Raw genomic sequence first — 19,067 nt, 5'->3', positions numbered from 1 at the left:
AATATGCAAGAATCAACTTCTCCGCCCATTCACATCGAGTCTACCGAAGAAGAGGTGTGAATGTGACTTAAGACCCCATATCGTCAGTCACTGTCGGGTGACAACGTTGTCCTGTAGCAGAAAATGGAAAATGTTCCTGTGGAGCAAATGTATAGTTATTATTTAGTCACAAGCTCACACACAAAACATTTAGGCTAGGTGTCCACAAAAATCAACTGTCGATTTTCATTTAGTTGACTTATAATGACATTTTTATAGCGCTTTTCCAAGTGCTCAAAGCGCTTTACAATGGTTAATTCATTTATACATTGGGAGGTGAAGCGGTGAACAGTCGACACCAGCGTCCTCACTTCCCACATTCACACACCAATGGTGGCGAGCTGAGCTCACACCGACCGACTCATTGGAGGCAATGTACTATAGCAGGGGTGGGCAATTATTTTTCCCAAGGGGCCACATGAGCAACTGAAAATATGTTGGAGGGCCGGGCCAAAAGGCTGAACTCAATTAAGCATAATACACATTTTATTTCTATATAAAAAGCAGTAAATTGCATTGTTTTGACAGCTGGTAAGAGTGTATGTTATTATTTGGCAATGAAAAGGTGAGGTTGTCTTGTCAAAAATGTAATTTATTCAAGCCAAATATTCAGAACAATGGTAAACAATATTTGATTCATTTCCAGTCACATTAACACCAAAGGGCATTTTGAGTTTCATATTCTGTTGAAACAAGGGTTTTCTTGTGTTAAACATGTAGCCTCTCTCTACCTACTTTCTTGTGTATGTAAAGACATCACATCATCTTTGTAGCAATGTAGCCCAAATAGACAAGACAGCACTGAACTGTGCAGAACTGTGTAACTGTGTAAAACTGTGTCCCAGTTATGTAGTTTTAATCATGCCTATACTAACAATTTAGTGTTTTTTCAGAACTGTGCAGAAAGAAAACGAGTAGTCCAATTCCCCCCTCTCTCTCTCTCTCTCTCTCTCTCTCTCTCTCTCAGCACTACCCCTCTCTCTGTTTCTGGCATCCCCTACTGGTATTAATAAATGCACACACGCAGCATTACCCCGTGTTCCAATTTCACGCATGCGCACACCACTCGTGCTCATGATACAAACGGAGATTGCTGGTTGTAGGAGTGGTTGCACCACTCAAAGTGTCCCAGTTTACTAGTTTTTATCATGCATTTACATGGCTATATTTCCACATGTTAGTGTTCAGTTCTTTTTTTTCTTGTTCAGTGTGAGAAATCCAGTCTCTGTTGAGCTTTAACAAGTCCATCAAAGTCAGGTTGATGGTTGAGAATGTTTGTTCACATATGTAGGTAGATCCAAAGAGAACCAACATCTTCTGAGCATGTTTCCTCATGTTTGGAAAGTTCTCCTCATTGAGAGCAGAGTAGAACTCTAGCAGGGATGCTGACTTAAAGTGCTCTTTCAGTAGGGTACAGTGTCTTGCCCAGGGACACTTTGACCCAGGGATCAACGGGCGACCTGCTCTACCTCCTGAGCCACAGCCGCTGGTGTCACGCCTCGTCCTTCTGCCTTTGTATTTGAGCATTGACTTAGGTGGACTAATATGTGGCTTGACCTTAATGGTTATGTGGTTGTTTTATGTTCAGTATTTTGCCATGTCTTGTTCTGTTTGGTTTTCTGTTACCCTGTTGGTTTTGTGTATTTCATTTTGTAGTATGGTCCCTATAGTGTTTCCTGTCTGCCTAGTTGCTGTTCCCTACCTTGTCTCACCTACCTTGTGATGTGTCAGTGTTTTCACCTGTGTCCTCTGTCCTGTTAGCCTATCCTGTGTTTGATTGTATTTTGAGTTCACCTGTGTCTAGTTAGTCTTTGTTAGCTTGTCAGCTTGTGACTGCAACTTGTTCCTGTTCGCAGATGACTCAGCACTGCTGGTCTCGGACAGGAACAAACTGCAGGTTGAAAAGACCCTCAGCTCTGAACCCGGTAGAATCTGCACCTGGCTCGCTGATAACAAACTATCCTTACACCTGGGAAAAACTGAATCCATCCTCTTCGGATCAAATAGTAAACTCAGCAAGGCAGATGGCTTCTTGGTTAGAGTGGGTGACAATATTATCACACGAAAAGATCAAATTACCTACCTAGGTTCCATCCTGGAGGCCAATCTTTCCGGTGATAAAATGGCCACCAACGTAATCAAAAAAGTCAATCAAAGAACAAGATTCCTTTACAGGATCTCCTCACTGGTCAGCAAAAACACCTTGAAGACCTTAACAGGAGCCCTCGTACAAGGTTTCTTTGACTATGCATCCACCTCTTGGTACCACAGCACCTCAAAGGCCCTTAAAACAAGGCTCCAGACCTCCCAAAACAAACTGGTCAGGCTCCTACTTGGCCTCACCCCCCGAACCCACCTCACCCCTGCCCACTTTGACAGGCTGGGATGGCTTAGGGTCGACGACAGAGTACAGCATCTTGCAATGGGTCTGGTCCACAAGATTCGATACACCACCAAGATACCCATGTACCTGTCTAAATACTTCCTTAATGTAAACGAAGTCCACACCCACAACACCAGAGGGAGTGCAACAAACCATGTACAACCCAGATTCGGCACAAACAAGGGACTAAATTCTTTTCGCTCCTATGCCACCAAAATGTGGAACGCCCTACCAACAGTCATTAAGACATGTGAATCCCTTGACTCCTTCAAAACCGCTCTCAAAGGGCACCTACGGGCTAAAGGGCTGCAATTCGAAACTGGCCTCTGTAAAATCTGAATCCCCCCCCCCCCCCCCCCCCCCCCCCCCCCCCCCCCCCCCCCCCCCCATTTTCCCTCACTGAATATTGTATCTTTTCCCTTTTTTGCTTCCCATATGATGAATTCCTGTTCTGTACTTTAGCTACATAGAAATGTCTATTTGTATGTCTCTAAATGTCTGTATGTCTTTAAATGTTTTGATGAATTGAACAATGTGGACCCTGTTGTAAACAAGTGTAATGCTTACAGTAATTGGGTCGTCCACTCACAGTTGACAGTCTTTGTATTGAGTCTGTGCTTAAAATGTACTGTAAATTCTACAAACTGTTAATAAATATTTCAATCAATCAAAGTCTATTTATATACCCCAGTTTGGTCAGTCCCTTGTCAGATGTCATTTCATGTCAGCGTGTTTACTGTGTCCTTGTTTTGCCTGCCCCATTTTATGGGAAGTTATAGTTTAATAAACATCCTGAACTGTGAATCTTGCCTTTTGGTCGTACTGCTTTTGGGTCCTCTGATCGCACCCTGACAGCTGGTTTTGGTTAACTAAATAAAACTATAGATGACTGAAATATGACCAAAACTACATGGAATTTTGTTCAAAAGACTTAGCCTACATGACGACTACATCAAAATCACAATTTGCTGTAAAAATCAACAGACAGACGTACATCAAACAGCATTTAGTCTAATTCACGGGGTGTTGCCCCCCTGGCATAGATCTGTGCCCGACTGAGCGTCCCTAGTTGTTTAATGCATGTGTTTTTTTTAGCAACATGTCTCAAGTGCAACGTTTCATTGTCATAACTGGGAAATGCACGCAGCAGGCTCTTATCGTGAACTCACTCAGATGATAAGCATACTGTTGAGTTTGAATAATTAATTTAATATCAGACAGTTTGTTTTTTAAGAGAGAGAGAGAGAGAGAGAGAGAGAGAGAGAGAGAGAGAGAGAGAGAGAGAGAGAGAGAATGTTATATTATATACTTAACTCATTTTGAGCGGGAGCTCCTTTTGGTGTTTTAAGCATTATGTTATGTTAAATAGCAGATCTACAAGCTCATAGCGTGCCACTTGTATTGCTTGTTGTTCATTATTGTTGGGATGTTTGTTTACTTGTTGTCTCTGTGTGCGCAATGCTGCCATTTGTTTTGTTATATGTGTGCTTTGGCAATGTAGAACATATTTTATCATGCCAATAAAGCATTGTGAAATTATACATTTCCTTATTGTGTTCCTGGCTCCTGCTCTGGCTTTTGGCCTTCATGCCCTCAAAAAATACACCAAAGGTCAAAATGAGGAAGTGCCTGGCCTGGTAAAGTGGCTAAACTCCAACAGTATATTGCTTCGTTCAAACGGGCAGATGCAAAAGACTCAAAGATCCAAAGCTACGCAGCATATTTGTGGCTTTGCATCTTTGTAGCTGAAGTTGAAACGAGCTCAACATTTTTGTAGCTTTGTAGCTACAGCAGCTACAAACGCAGATGCATCTTTGTACCTTCATGTCGCTGGCTTCAATTGAAAATGAATGGTAGACTGTATCTTTGTACCTTCATGTTGCTGGCAACCATTGACAATTTATTGTAGACTGTATCTTTGCATCTGCCCCGTGTGAGTGCAACATAACCCTGTCCTGGGCTGCACCACATGGTTCTGTTCAATGTGCTGTAGTGTAGAGTTGGTTAACTTGTGACTAAATGACAAATGTGGACTAAAACAGTAGAGCAACTTAATATGTTTCTCATCTCCAGAGGTTTTATCAAAGCTTCCCCACACTCCCACCGCACCAACAGATGTTTTACAGTTTTTCAGGAAAATAAATGACAGAAAGAAAGAAATCTGTCTGCATGTCAGATCTATTGCCTTGGTCTAAAAATGACTGTTGCTATTGGAAAGTAAATATTTCATTTGGCTAAAACAGATACACGTCTCTCTCTCTCTCTCTCTCTCTCTCTCTCTCTCTCTCTCTCTCTCTCTCTCTCTCTCGCTCGCTCGCTCGCTCAGAGAAAATGACATGAAGGAAATGCCCGGCAGCATCTTTGGGAAGAACGGCGCTCTCTCTGAACGCTAACAGGGCCTTGTCAAATATCGTGCTTCCGGACCCAGACTATTTAGATTAATGTTGAAGATCTGGGAATGAAATGGAAGTTAATGTTGTTTACACGTGCAGACTAGAGTTCTTTGAACAGTAGATTCACTGCACTAAAAGGCTTTACACACACTGCAGTGGTGTAAGGTAAGTACATCTAATATAAGTACTGTACTGTAGGCCTACGTAAGTACAATATTCACAAAAGTTATGACAGGAAGCTCTCGTCTGTTTATCGTTTCCATTCACAAACATATATTTTAAAATGTATTTATTTTAGCATTTTCTTAGAATAGGCATGATCGGCGTTATTAGAATAGGCATGATAGGAGTTATTGAGGCTGCTGTGCAGGAAAAACCGGGGTGGTTTTTCACAAAGCAAACTAGAGACTGATTGATTGATTGATTGATTGATTGATTGATTGATTGAAATTGTATTATCAGATTGCAGAAAAAAGGGAATACGGTATAGAAAAATAGAGGGGGGGGGGAGACTTTTTTACAGGTGCCAGTTTTGAATTGCAGCCGCCCGCCCGTAAGTGCTCTGAGAGCGGTTTTGAAGGAGTCTAGGGATTCACATGTACTGTAGGGCGTTCCACATTTTAGCGGCATAGGAGCTAAATTAATTCAACCCCCTGTTTCGGGGTTAGTACATTAGCTTTTTTTTTATTGGCAACCAGTTCATACACAATTTTTTCCATCACTTTAAATAGGGCTGTAGTTGCCAGGGTCTAATTTTCTGCCTTTCTTGTGCAGGGGGATTACTTTGGCAAGTTTAAAATCTCAAGGGACCTGTCCCTGTTTGATGGAGAGATTTATTATGTGGGTGATGATTGGAGCAATGGAGGCGGCTGAGTCTCTGGGAAATTTGGAGGGGATATTGTCAAGGCCAGCTGGGTTGGGTTGCAGGGCACTCCATTTTTTTAGTACCTCATCAGCTATTATCATCATTACCAGTTTAAATTAATCTTTGCATACACATATAGGTCTTTGTAGAAAGCTTGGATGTGCTCTACACCAAAAATGCCCAGAGTGGGAGGGCAGTTTGTTAGCTTGTTTGTTGGCTATGTTTTTAAAGACGATGTTTAAGTAATTGTCCACATCAAGCTTGTCAGTGATGAGAGTGTCGTTCAATTTGATGTTGATGTTTAGGTAATTGCCACCCAGTGATGAAAACTAAATGGAAACTAAATGCAAACTAAGCTATGATGACTAAAACTAAATACTGTATACAGACGATTTCGTCAACAGATAAAAACTAGACTAAAATGTTAGGAAGGGACTAGTGGACAAGAGATCCAGTATAAGTCATTGTCTCGTTGGCTTGATCGCAGCCATACTCCGATCCCCAAGGTTTTCACATTGGCCTCTTATAGTGCCACCAGGAGGCCGCTTTGTGCAAAAAAAAATCTTTGGACAGTACACCTATACAGTATTTGGTCCAAACATCACACAAATTGGTACACAGTCTCTCTAGAGCCATTCAACAAAATTTTCCATGAAATTGTGCACGCACATTCCCACTAGGCCGAGGAAGAAATGCCATTGGAACATTTTCAACTCAGCCTGATGGTGGCGCTATAACTGGCCAATTAGTGTTTTTACCTCTACCTGCACGGATCTGTGTAAAACTTTGTATGCACACTCCCTAGAGGCCAAGGAAAAACCTTTGCCTGGAATTTTTCACATCTGCTCTATATAGCGCCACCAGGAGGCCGACATATGTAAAACACATTTTCTAATATTACTGAATCCAAATTTCACGCAAATCGGTGCACATGCTCTCCATAGTCATGTGATCAAGATGGGCTTGTTTGATTTCTCATAATCCATCCTGATTGGCTACGATTGGCTTCTAAAGTTTTCAGGAGTAGCCCGCTTTGTACCCGTTTTGTACGAATCGCCACAACTCAACGCAGCGTCCAATTGCAGTGAAACTGTGCATGCATATTCCCACTAGGCTGAGGAAGAAATGTTGTATACTTGACATGTAATGTTTATATTACTCCTAAACATTGTGCCAAACATCACACACTCCTATCCTCCTAGTGGAGACCTGTGCCCAGACTTTTTCTAGTTTGACATCTCTCTCTCTCTCTCTCTCTCTCTCTCTCTCTCTCTCTGTCATCTCCCAGCCTCTCTCTACCTACTGTATCTCTCTCTCCCTGTCATCCCTGCACACACAACACATGTGCGTGTGCGTGCGTGCGTGTGTGTGCGTGCTGCAGTACCTCATGATTTCTGCTGAGAGGGAGCGCATGCAGCCATGCTGGTGTAGAGATATGTTTGGCTGAAAGTTTTGGCTTCTTTCTTCAGGACACAAATAGACACAGAATACACGTTGTATGTACATACAGTCAGACAATGCACATAATTTCTAAATGGCATGCAAATGTACACGTGCATCCACACACACACGCACACACACACACACACACACACACACGCACGCACGTACGTACACACGCACACACACACTCGCACACACACACACACACACACACACACACACACACACACACACACACACACACACACACACACACACACACACACACACACACGTGTGCACACGCATGCCCGTATATAATTATACACACTATACAGCACACAAAGTGTGGACTGTGTGCTTTTAATTAAAAGCATTCACAAGCCTTCAGTCTATGTATGCATATAGTGCAGTGTGACTGTGCTCTGGTTAGGAGATGGACTAAAGGGGACCAGACATGCTCGTATAACGACCGCCATGCTAATGGAAAACACCTTCCCATCAACCAACGGCCTCTCACAGGTTAGACATGTGAAAACACACTACATAAAACACGTACGCTGCCTGGGAGTGGGTCTGTAAATCTACAGAGCTGTTACAATTAACAGCTTCCAGGTGCGTGTGAACTGTGGCGAGGGGGGGGGGGGGGGGGGGGGGTACTTATATAAAAGTATCAATACACAACTTACTTGAGTAGATGTACAAAAGTACTGGGTATCACAATGTACTTTACAGTAAAAGTGCATGCCAAAAGTAGGAAGTGCACGTTGTGCAGAATGTATGTCCCCAGTATAAAAGGTATGGAAATATTTAGAAAATAGCAGATCTATACAAGCTTGTAGATCTATTTTCAAATGTGTGTAGCCTGGCTGAAGTGGTTAATGTTTTGTAATAATAGTAATGCCTCAAGAAACGGACCGAAACGTTGCTTTATTAAAAGAAAAAAAACCTCCGAGATATATGCAGTGTACGGGTGTATCTTCATTCTTATCAGTAATAAACACTTGCCTCTGAGATGTAGTGGAGTAGAACATTATCAAAACAATTGAAATACCTCAGCATTGTACAGTAAGTACAATAAATGTATAGTTACTTTCCACCACTGTACATCGATGTGAACACGTCCATGCGTCCGTCCGTCGGCACGTGAGAGTGTCCTCAAAGCGGACTGGTCCACTCTGTCTCTGAAGAGAGAGGGGGGGGGGGGGGGGGATTTAATGACCATGTGGTCCCCCATGGGACTGAACAGGAGGCCCCACTATGGTCTAAGGGTGATATTTATTTTTACTGTGTCTTTCCTGCATTCACTCCACATTTTATTTGGCTAATATTTGCTGAGTGGAGAGAGAGAGAGATGGGCAGTTAAATAGGGTGCAATAGTAAGGGTTTGAAATGAGGTCCTAAATTGGCGGCGGGCCCCCTCTGTGCCTTCCCCCAGCCAAGGGCCCCCTCTGTGCCTTCCCCCAGCCAAGCGGAACGTTTGTGGTCGCGGCTGAGCGGTCCCAGCTAGCTGTCACCTTCTAGCTAGGAACACAGACATCACCTTCTAGCTAGGAACACAGACATCACCTTCTAGCTAGGAACACAGACATCACCTTCTAGCTAGGAACACAGACATCACCTTCTAGCTAGGAACACAGACATCACCTTCTAGCTAGGAACACAGACATCACCTTCTAGCTAGGAACACAGACATCACCTTCTAGCTAGGAACACAGACATCACCTTCTAGCTAGGAACACAGACATCACCTTCTAGCTAGGAACACAGACATCACCTTCTAGCTAGGAACACAGACATCACGGGCTGCAGCGCGGGGCACTGACAGCCAGCCAGTGCACGGTGGAAAGTAACTAAATACATTTACTTGTAAGTATATTGTGCTCAAGTACAATTTTGAAGTATATTTGTACTTTACTTTAGCATTTTCAAATTTCAATACTTTTACTTCTGCACTACCATGTCGCTCCCGTTCTCCGCTCTCTCCATTGGCTCCTGGTTGCTGCCCGCAGAGTACAAAACTCTGATGCTGGCATTCAAAGCAACCAAAGGTATGGCTCCCCCATATCTTGCAAGTCTGATCGCACCTTAAAAACCCATCCTGTGCACTCAGCCGATCAGCCGACGCAGGGAAGCTGGAAGTACCTTCACTAAAAACGCTGGGACAATGCGATCCAAAACTATGTAATGCACTTCCCATTACAATCAGAACTGCAGACTCAATCCCAATCTTCCGCCGCATTCTGAAAACGCACCACTTCAGACTCCATCTTAGCCCGTAGCACTTGTCATAGCACTTGCCCTAGCCTCGACCTCCTACAGGCATATGCATAGGCTCAACTCATGTAACTTAAATAGCACTTTATGTAGACATAGCACTCTATACACATAGTTTCATTATAGATAGTCCACTGTTAAAGGACCACTTCACCACTTTTCAACCTATCTTCATATAATAGGTCCTCAGTAATAATCATGATAAAATGGCACAATTATTTCTACTCAGTCTGCTCATATGGGCTGTGGGCAGTTCAGAAACCAGTCTGTCTCATAGGTGGGCTGTGGGGAGTTCAGAAACCTGTCTGTGTCTCATAGGAGGGCTGTAGGCAGTTCAGAAACCATTTGTCTCATAGGAGGGCTGTGGGCAGTTCAGAAACCAGTCTGTGTCTCATATGAGGGCTGTGGGCAGTTCAGAAACCAGTCTGTGTCTCATAGGAGGGCTGTGGGCAGTTCAGAATCCAAGCTTCTGCAGGCTTTCTAGTCTAAAAAATAAATCTGCCTATAGTGGATGGTTTTCTGAACTGCCCACAGCCCTCCTATGAGACAGACTGCTTTCTGAACTGCCCACAGCCCTCCTATTAGACACAGACTGGTTTCTGAACTGCCCACAGCCCTCCTATGAGACACAGACTGATTGGAGAAAATGTGTACCATTTTATCATGATTATTACTGAGGACCTATTATAAGAAGATAGGTTGAAAAGTTGTCCTTTAAGCCTACATATGATTCATGAAGACTATCTTTTATATATTTGATGTATTACCATGCTTTTTTGTTCTCGCTTACTGTAAATCTGTGCCTGTTGCATAGCAGAGGGTCTATTGCATATAGAAGAGGGTGTATTGCATAGAAGAGGGTCTACTATTGCATCACTAAAGACCACCACCTAGAGCCAGTCATTGAGACAGCTGTGGATCAAGTAAGAATTTCTGATTGTTTTCCCGCAGTTTGATAATAAGAGTCTATTAAAGTTTCGTAGACAGATCGATGGATGAATCACTACAGAGGGCATTATTGATTGAGATTCTGGTTTTGCTTTTGGTGTTAATGACATTGGATATGAGCACACTTTGTTTTCAAATTAGCAATTAATGTGACATCACGCACACACGGCCAAAACGCACACATTTCAGCACACGCGCATCGATGCGGTTACGTGTCTGTGAGGACTGAAGAAGATGCAGTGGTGGAAAAAGTCGCTTCTCACCCTCAGGCTGAGAAGAAGTAACTAGTAACGTTTTCAAATAATAGTGGTGTAGTAAAAGTGCAATATTTGCCTCTGAGTGAGTAGTGGGTAGAGGACCTAGTAGTAGTGGTAGAGTGGGTAGTGGAGTAGACGTAAAAGTATATTGAAAATTGGAAATACTCCCATAAAGGGGGGAAAAAAGAATACCTCAAAAGGTACAGTACTTGAGAAAATGTTACTTTACAGCACTGTGAAGATGCATGCACATGTGTGAGACACGTGGAGGATCCGTGATGCCGTGATACAAGCGTGAGACCGACACAGGACGCCTCTCTCTCTCTCTCTCTCTCTCTCTCTCTCTCTCTCTCTCTCTCTCTCTGCATGCACGCCACACACACAGGAATATAGCCATGCAGGATACACAGGACGAAATGTTTGTGATAGCGTATATAGCCTACGTATAGCCTACGCACGCTACAGCGAGACAGGACGTTCAATCTTGATTTTCATAAAATAACTGTTTCTGTCAACGAGGTCCAAAGGTTTTTGCTGTATTGCGAATCTCTGATGCCGTTTTATCAACATTATTCAAGTGAAATGCGTTGGTTTTATAGACTAGACAGTAACATTGCTTCCATACTACCAATATGTACGACACAGGGATCTGATCATTTATCGATACAGTCGACAGACAGACAAACAGACAGTGGCCGGGGGCACACCTTAGCGCACAGCCGCGGACAGAGGAAGCTGACGCCCAACGTCATTCCGGCTTTTTAGACAGCTGGTGGATGGAAAAGAAGCTCCACCTCCGCGGCTGACTGACGCGGAGGAGAGCGTTTCCGGGAATCTGTCCGTCGCGTCAGTCATGCCGTGGAGGTGGAGCTTCTTAGTATTGGAAAACTACAATACTAAAATTGAGAGAATAGGAAGAGTAAAAGTATTTCAGAGTATACCAGAGTACCTTAGAAGAATTGACACAAGACACAAGGAAGGAGTCGACGAGCCAGAGCGTAGGATTTTTCAGATGATCTATTCCAAACAAGTAAGACGCGCAAACGCGGGAAGCGAACGCAGCTCGTAAATTGCAATAACAACAATTAGAATAAATTACGTACTTTATTTTCCTTTTAAGTTAGTAATTTTTTTAAGTTTTCTACTGTGTGTTTGTGTGTGTGTGTGTGTGTGTGGTTGTTTGTGTGTGTGTGTGTGTGTGTGTGTGTGTGTGTGTGTGTGTGTGTGTGTGTGTGTGTGTGCTACAGCTGTGCCCTCTGGTGGCGGGCGGGTGGTGTCACAGCGTCACAGACAGACAGACAGACAGACAGACAGACAGACAGACAGACAGACACACAGACAGACAGACATGATCTGCAGGGTCTCATAGTTAGTGCTCATTGCATTCGCAATTATATGGGGAGAAGGCATAGTACATCCATCACAGCGTTCAAAGTTTCTCCCACAGACAAAATGTCAGTGAAAACAATATATAGTGCATTTTTCAAAAAATACCTTCGACATGGGAAGTATTACATTTTGGGTTCAGAGGTTAACAAAAAGTGGATAATGGCGACACCTGTGGCTGAGAGGTTTACTAATGGTGAGACTGGGAGACGTGGCATATTACAGCTGATGGCCGTGACGACTAATATAACGTTTTAGGGACGGAATCAAATGTTATAAAAGACTATAAGTCTGATACCCAAGGTCAAATAACATGTTTTCACAGATACACTGGGTGTTCTGTGACAAACGGGAGAAAACAATCCTAAGCTGGCTCCATAGCTAAACCAGAGACACAGTGGATAGGAAGAAAATAATTAGCGGGATCAATGTGACAAGTATGCAGTGCACAGGGCACGACATACACAAACAATTTCATTTCATTTCATATTTATTTATTTCATTTCAGTCATGGTTTTACATGATTATATTAATTTTACTTCTTTTTTTACATATTCCACATCAGAAAAGAAAAGGAGCAGGAAGAAGATAAATCTTATTTATACCTGCCCCTATCAATAAAAAAAATAAAACATCTAACCCTAACCCTAACCCTAAAAAAAGAGAACAACAAAGACAAAAGAAAATAGAGCTCAACAAGAGAACAAACAAAAACAAAACAACGCTGAGGGAACAAAATAACACTTATATCTAACCTTCTAGTTCATATTTTATCATTTTTTCCTTTTTAAACACTTTCTTAAACTGAAACACTGTTGTACAACTCTTCAACTCCTGGTTTTGTGAATTCCATAACTTTATACCTGTAACAGAAGTGCACATTTGTTTTAGTGTAGTCCGGGCGAACAGATGTTTAAAATCATGTCTTCTTCTATTGTCTTCATCCTCTGAGCTAAACACAAATGACTTCTGTAACTGTATTGGTAATGATCTGTTTTTCGCTCTGAACACCACCAATAATGTACGTAATTCAACCAAGTCCATGATTTTTAAAACACCTGATAACATAAAAAGCCTATTGGTGTGTGCTCTGAAATCTTCTTTATACATGATTCTTAACGCTCTTTTTTGTAACATAATCAAGGGAGTCATATTACTCTTGAATGAGTCGCCCCATACTTCCAGACAGTAAATAAAATATGGTAAAACCAGTGTACAATACAACATCCTCAATAAATTCGTATCCAAATCATATTTTACTTTGTTCAAAATAAAAATACTTTTTGCCACCTTGGCTTTTATATATGCTATATGATTTTTCCATGATAATTTCTCATCTAATATAACACCCAAAAACCTAAATTCATACACTCTTTCAATATTCACTCCATCTATAGAGAGAATAATTTCATCCTTTTTCATATTAGAGAAAATCATAAACTTTGTTTTCTTCAAATTCAATGATAACTTATTTTTATTAAACCATCTTTTTAATTTATCCATTTCATTTGTAATACTTTCTGCTACACTTTTTAGGTTATGCCCTGAACAAAAGAAATGAGTGTCGTCTGCGAACAGAACAAACTGCATTAACTTTGACACTTCACAAATATCATTTATGTCCCAAGACCGAGCCCTGCGGTACCCCACACTCAAGCTTCATAGAATCAGATTTAAGACCCCCCAACTGTACATATTGTTGTCTGTTGTGAAGGTAACTGATTAACCAATCTAGAACTACACCTCTCACCCCATAATTATTCAATTTGGATATTAAAATAGTATGATCAATTGTGTCGAACGCTTTTTTGAGGTCAATAAAGACCCCTATTGTGTGTTTATGATTGTCTATTGCTGTTGTTATTTCATCGTTTATTGTGTGCCAGAGCTGTGGACCGGTTGGTCCGAAAGCCATACTGACTCTCACTCAGTAAGTTATTCTTTTCAATAAATGAATCCAATCTTTGTCCATACAGTTTTTCAAGCACTTTAGAAAACTGGGAAAGCAGCGACACTGGTCTATAATTAGTAAAATCATGTTTATTTCCCGTTTTAAAAAGTGGTATAACCTTTGCCATTTTCATCCTGTCTGGGAAAACTCCTGTACTAAAAGAAATATTACAGATATAACTAAAAGGTTTAATTATACAGTCAATAGTCTTCTTCACAATGATCATATCTATCCCATCACAGTCAGTTGATGTTTTGTTCTTTGATTTAGTTACAATTGATTTAATTTCATTTTCACTCACTTCTCCCAATTAAAGTCTTAAAATATTATCTATCAGCAAAACTATTTGGATTGGCATTGGACAATTGCTTTTTGGGGTGGGATTTAGCGAAGGGCTAATTGTTCCAATTGAGCTGAGAAAGAAACAACAAGCTAAAAACTCAAGTGTGCATGTGTGCAGAGAGAGAGAGACTAGGCCTATTACAGTAGTCTATACTGCTCCGTCAACATTGCCTTGTATTTCTTTAGCTTCTACGCGTCGGCATCACATTTTGACTGCACATATACCGGTAGTTTTAGTCTTTTGACTAAAAGTGTGCAGTGCACGCGCGCACACGCACGCATGCGCGCGCACACACACACACACACACACACACACACACACACACACACACACACACACACACACACACACACAGAAATGTGCCTGTGTCCTCATTAGAGGGCTGGAACTTTGACACTTTGACCGGTGACGCTCAGATCAGAGGCTCTCTCTGTGTGTGTGTAAATCCTGGTTGTTGTTTCCTTGGCTCCCCTGTTAGCGTGTGTGTGTGTGTGTGTGTGTGTGTGTGTGTGTGCGTGTGCGAGCGTGCGTGTGTGAACTTATGAGCAGGTTGGTAGAAATGAAGCCGTCCTTTATCCAAGACATGTGTGTCTCTCACTGCGTTGACCTCTGAGCCACTGTGCAGTGGTGTAAACTTTACACCACTGGCTGCCCCGCGGCAGTTATACTTTACACTGTAAAGTATAACTGCCGCGGGGCAGCTAGTGGCTCAGGAGGTAGAGCAGGCCGTCCAAAGATCCAGGGGTTGGCGGTTTGAATCCCGGCTCCTCCTGTCTGCATGCATGTTGAAGTGTCCTCCTTGGCCAAGACACTGAACCCCGCCCAGGTGGTGGCGTAACCGTCTGGGCACCCGACTGGTAATCCAGTCGCAGTGTGCCGCGGGTTCGACTCCCGAGCCCGACACGGCCTTTACTGCATGTCTTCCCCCATCTCTCTCCCGTTTCCTGTCAGCCTACTGTCTGTCCCTTCAAAAAACCAATAAAAGGCGTAAGCCGCAAAAAAGATATCTTAAAAACAAAGACACTCAACCCCACTGTGACGGCCCCCTGGGCTTTAAGTCTGCTATGGGGTTCTGTGTGTGTGTGGCTGTGCCTTTAACCATCCCATTGCAGTGTTGGAGGGCGGAGCCAGAGATGATGAGTGGAAGGGGAGACACCTGGCCAGTGTCCTCCCCAAACACTATATAAGAGACCTGCTCTCACAGCACTACAGATCTGCTTTTCTCCACAGGCTGCAGGGGCAGCCGCAGGAGAACACCCTTGTTAATTTGTTTGTTTTTGGTTCTAAGTTTTGGGCAGTATGTTTCCCTGCCAATTTAAGTTGGAAACTTTAATTTAATTGCTTGAATTACTTATCTCTTCACAAGTATGAAATAAAATACTTATTTTTCGATTGTCCTCCGGTGTGGTTTCCCCTTTTTCGTTATTGCCCCAGAGCCAGCCATAACACCACCTTGCCACCAGTGGCTGCCACCATTTGTGTGTGAATGTGGGAAGTGAGGTCGCTGGTGTTGACTGCTCACCGCTTCACCTCCCAATCTATGAATGAATGGACCTGCACCTCCTGTATGAATGAATGGACCTGCACCTCCCAATGTATGAATGAATGGACCTGCACCTACCAATGAATGGACCTTCACCTACCAATGAATGGACCTTCACCTACCAATGTATGAATGAATGGACCTGCACCTACCAATGAATGGACCTTCACCTACCAATGAATGGACCTGCACCTACCAATGAATGGACCTTCACCTACCAATGAATGGACCTTCACCTACCAATGTATGAATGAATGGACCTGCACCTCCCAATGTATGAATGAATGGACCTGCACCTACCAATGAATGGACCTTCACCTACCAATGAATGGACCTTCACCTACCAATGTATGAATGAATGGACCTGCACCTCCCAATGTATGAATGAATGGACCTGCACCTCCCAATGTATGAATGAATGGACCTGCACCTCCCAATGTATGAATGAATGGACCTTCACCTACCAATGTATGAATGAATGGACCTTCACCTACCAATGTATGAATGAATGGACCTTCACCTACCAATGTATGAATGAATGGACCTTCACCTACAATGTATGAATGAATGGACCATTGTAAAGCTCTTTGAGTAGGCACGTAGTGCATAGAATGGCGCTATAAAAATGCAATCCATTATTATTTGTAGTAGTAGTAAGTACATTTACTCAAGTAGGCTACTGTACTTAAACCAAGGTTCATTTTTTTTCTTTGCTTTCTTTCGTTTTAGGGATTTTAGCTATTTTTGAGGGGGTTCAAACATGGGGCTAAATACGTTTTTTTACAAAATATGATGGCGATTTCTTTATTATAATTTACTATAGTCCTACTAGACCCCAGGAAATTACATCTGGCCACAAAAGATCTGCAGGATCTACTTAATGTGAAGGTAGAGGTAGGCTACTATAGGGGGATGCCAGACTATGTCGTTTAGATCCCGTGATCTTTTGTGGCCAGATGTAATTTTATGGTGTCTAGTAGGACTATAGTAAATAAAAAAATAAAAAAAGCTATAAAACTTTGTAAAACAAATACATATTTAGCCCCATGTTTGAATGCCCCCGGCATTTTTGAGGTAGCCTACTTTTACTTTACCTGCAAGTATTTCTAATGGTAACAGGTACGGTCGCCACTTTTCCATCTCACCCCACTACTCTACCTAGCTGTAAATAACAATCATAATTCATGTTGGTGATTATATAAAAGGTATTATCATTAATTTATCATTGTTAAGTTAAGTTTACTCTGTATATCCATGGGCATAATAGCATGATGATGCCATTACAAAACATGGGCTACATGGAAGAAATGTGTTTAATAAAAACGGAATTAACTGCTAGAAGGTCCTAAATTAACTTAATTAAGCAGTCAACGTCTGTGTCATGTTATTCTTAGTTAATGTTACAGAGTATAGAGATCGACTACTATGCAATCAAATAAATCTGTACAAGATAATTTAAGATTTCAGAGAGGGAGGGAAATATTAAATTAACAGTTAACTACATTAAAACATTTTGCGGGGGCGAGTTGGTAAAGGGGCGAGTCGTTTGGTATTCTTTCCAATTTCCAGTATTTTACTTCTACTCAGGCAAATATTGCACTTTTACTCCACTACCTTTATTTGAAAAAAAATAGCTACTAGTTTGTTACTTATAGTAGATGAGGACTTTAAGTACTTCAGGGTCAACATTTCAATAGCAATGGAGAGTGTGAAAAAGAGGTGAAGAGTACAAGGACAAGCAGGTTAAAACAGGTGGTCAGGAAAGAGTACATCAGGAAGGAGTACATCAGAGGCTGCATGTCAGATGTTTTGGAGATAATGCCAGAGCGCCAGACTGAGATGGTTTGGACACGTACGGAGGAGGGATAGTGTATATCGGTAGAAGGATGTCGAGGTTGGACCTGCCAGGCAGGAGGCCGAGAGAGGAAGACCAAAGAGAATTAAGCGTGTGTGCACACTCTCCTGCTCCATTAACTTCGAGAGCAGTTCTATTATGAGTCTCTGACACAGAAGCCCTCTCCCATCTCACTGTTCTCTGAGGAGAGAGAGAGATAGAGAGAGAGAGAGAGAGAGAGAGAGAGAGAGAGAGAGATGGGGAGGGGGGAAAGAGAGCCGATATATGACATTAATTCTCCATTAATTGTCAATGGCATTTAGGACAGAAATCTACACTAGCTGAATATAGGAGGGGCTAGCACTCCTCAAACTGTTTCTATGACTTTATCAGGACATTAATGTTAACATCTTGCTCAATACTGACTATAGATTTGTACTGATTTAGTAAATAATCATCTCTCATTTTTTAGTGGTGCAACCACTCCTATAGACAGCTATGTGTGTGTGGCTGTGTCCCTGGGTCTATCCCTGTGTCCCTGGCTGTGTCAATTATACAAAAGCATCAATATTATTTGCATGTAAACATGCAGGACAAACCCACGTCTATGAAAGGGATTTGAATTAGGCCCACACATTTGGCTCGATATATAATTAGGGAGAGAGTAGAGTCCGAGCATATGAGTGGGCTGAGCTGAGCTGTGTTGGGATGCAGTGGAAGAAAAAAACTAATACTGGGACAGAGACTGGTTTATGTCTGACTGGGAAAGAGAGACTGGCCCTGTTGACTGGGAGAGAGGGACTGGCCCAGTTGACTGGGAGAGAGAGACTGGTCCAGTTGACTGGGAGAGAGAGAGAGACTGGCCCAGTTGACTGGGAGAGAGAGACTGGCCCAGTTGACTGGGAGAGAGAGAGAGAGAGAGAGAGACTGGTCCAGTTGACTGGGAGAGAGAGAGACTGGCCCAGTTGACTGGGAGAGAGACTGGCCCAGTTGACTGGGAGAGAGAGACTGGTCCAGTTGACTTGGAGAGAGAGAGAGACTGGCCCAGTTGACTGGGAGAGAGAGACTGGCCCAGTTGACTGGGGGAGAGAGAGAGAGAGAGAGAGAGAGAGACTGGCCCAGTTGACTGGGAGAGAGAGAGAGAGACTGGCCCAGTTGACTGGGAGAGAGAGACTGGCCCAGTTGACTGGGAGAGATAGAGAGACTGGCCCCGTTGACTGGGAGAGAGAGACTGGCCCAGTTGACTGGGAGAGAGAGAGAGACTGGCCCAGTTGACTGGGAGAGAGAGAGACTGGCCCAGTTGACTGGGAGAGAGAGACTGGCCCAGTTGACTGGGAGAGAGAGAGAGACTGGCCCAGTTGACTGGGAGAGAGAGACTGGCCCAGTTGACTGGGAGAGAGAGAGAGAGAGACTGGCCCAGTTGACT

Source organism: Protomyctophum parallelum (genome assembly GCF_964188405.1).
Source record: "Protomyctophum parallelum genome assembly, chromosome: 2".
Taxonomy (NCBI): domain Eukaryota; kingdom Metazoa; phylum Chordata; class Actinopteri; order Myctophiformes; family Myctophidae; genus Protomyctophum; species Protomyctophum parallelum.
This window is presented reverse-complemented; position numbering follows the sequence as displayed.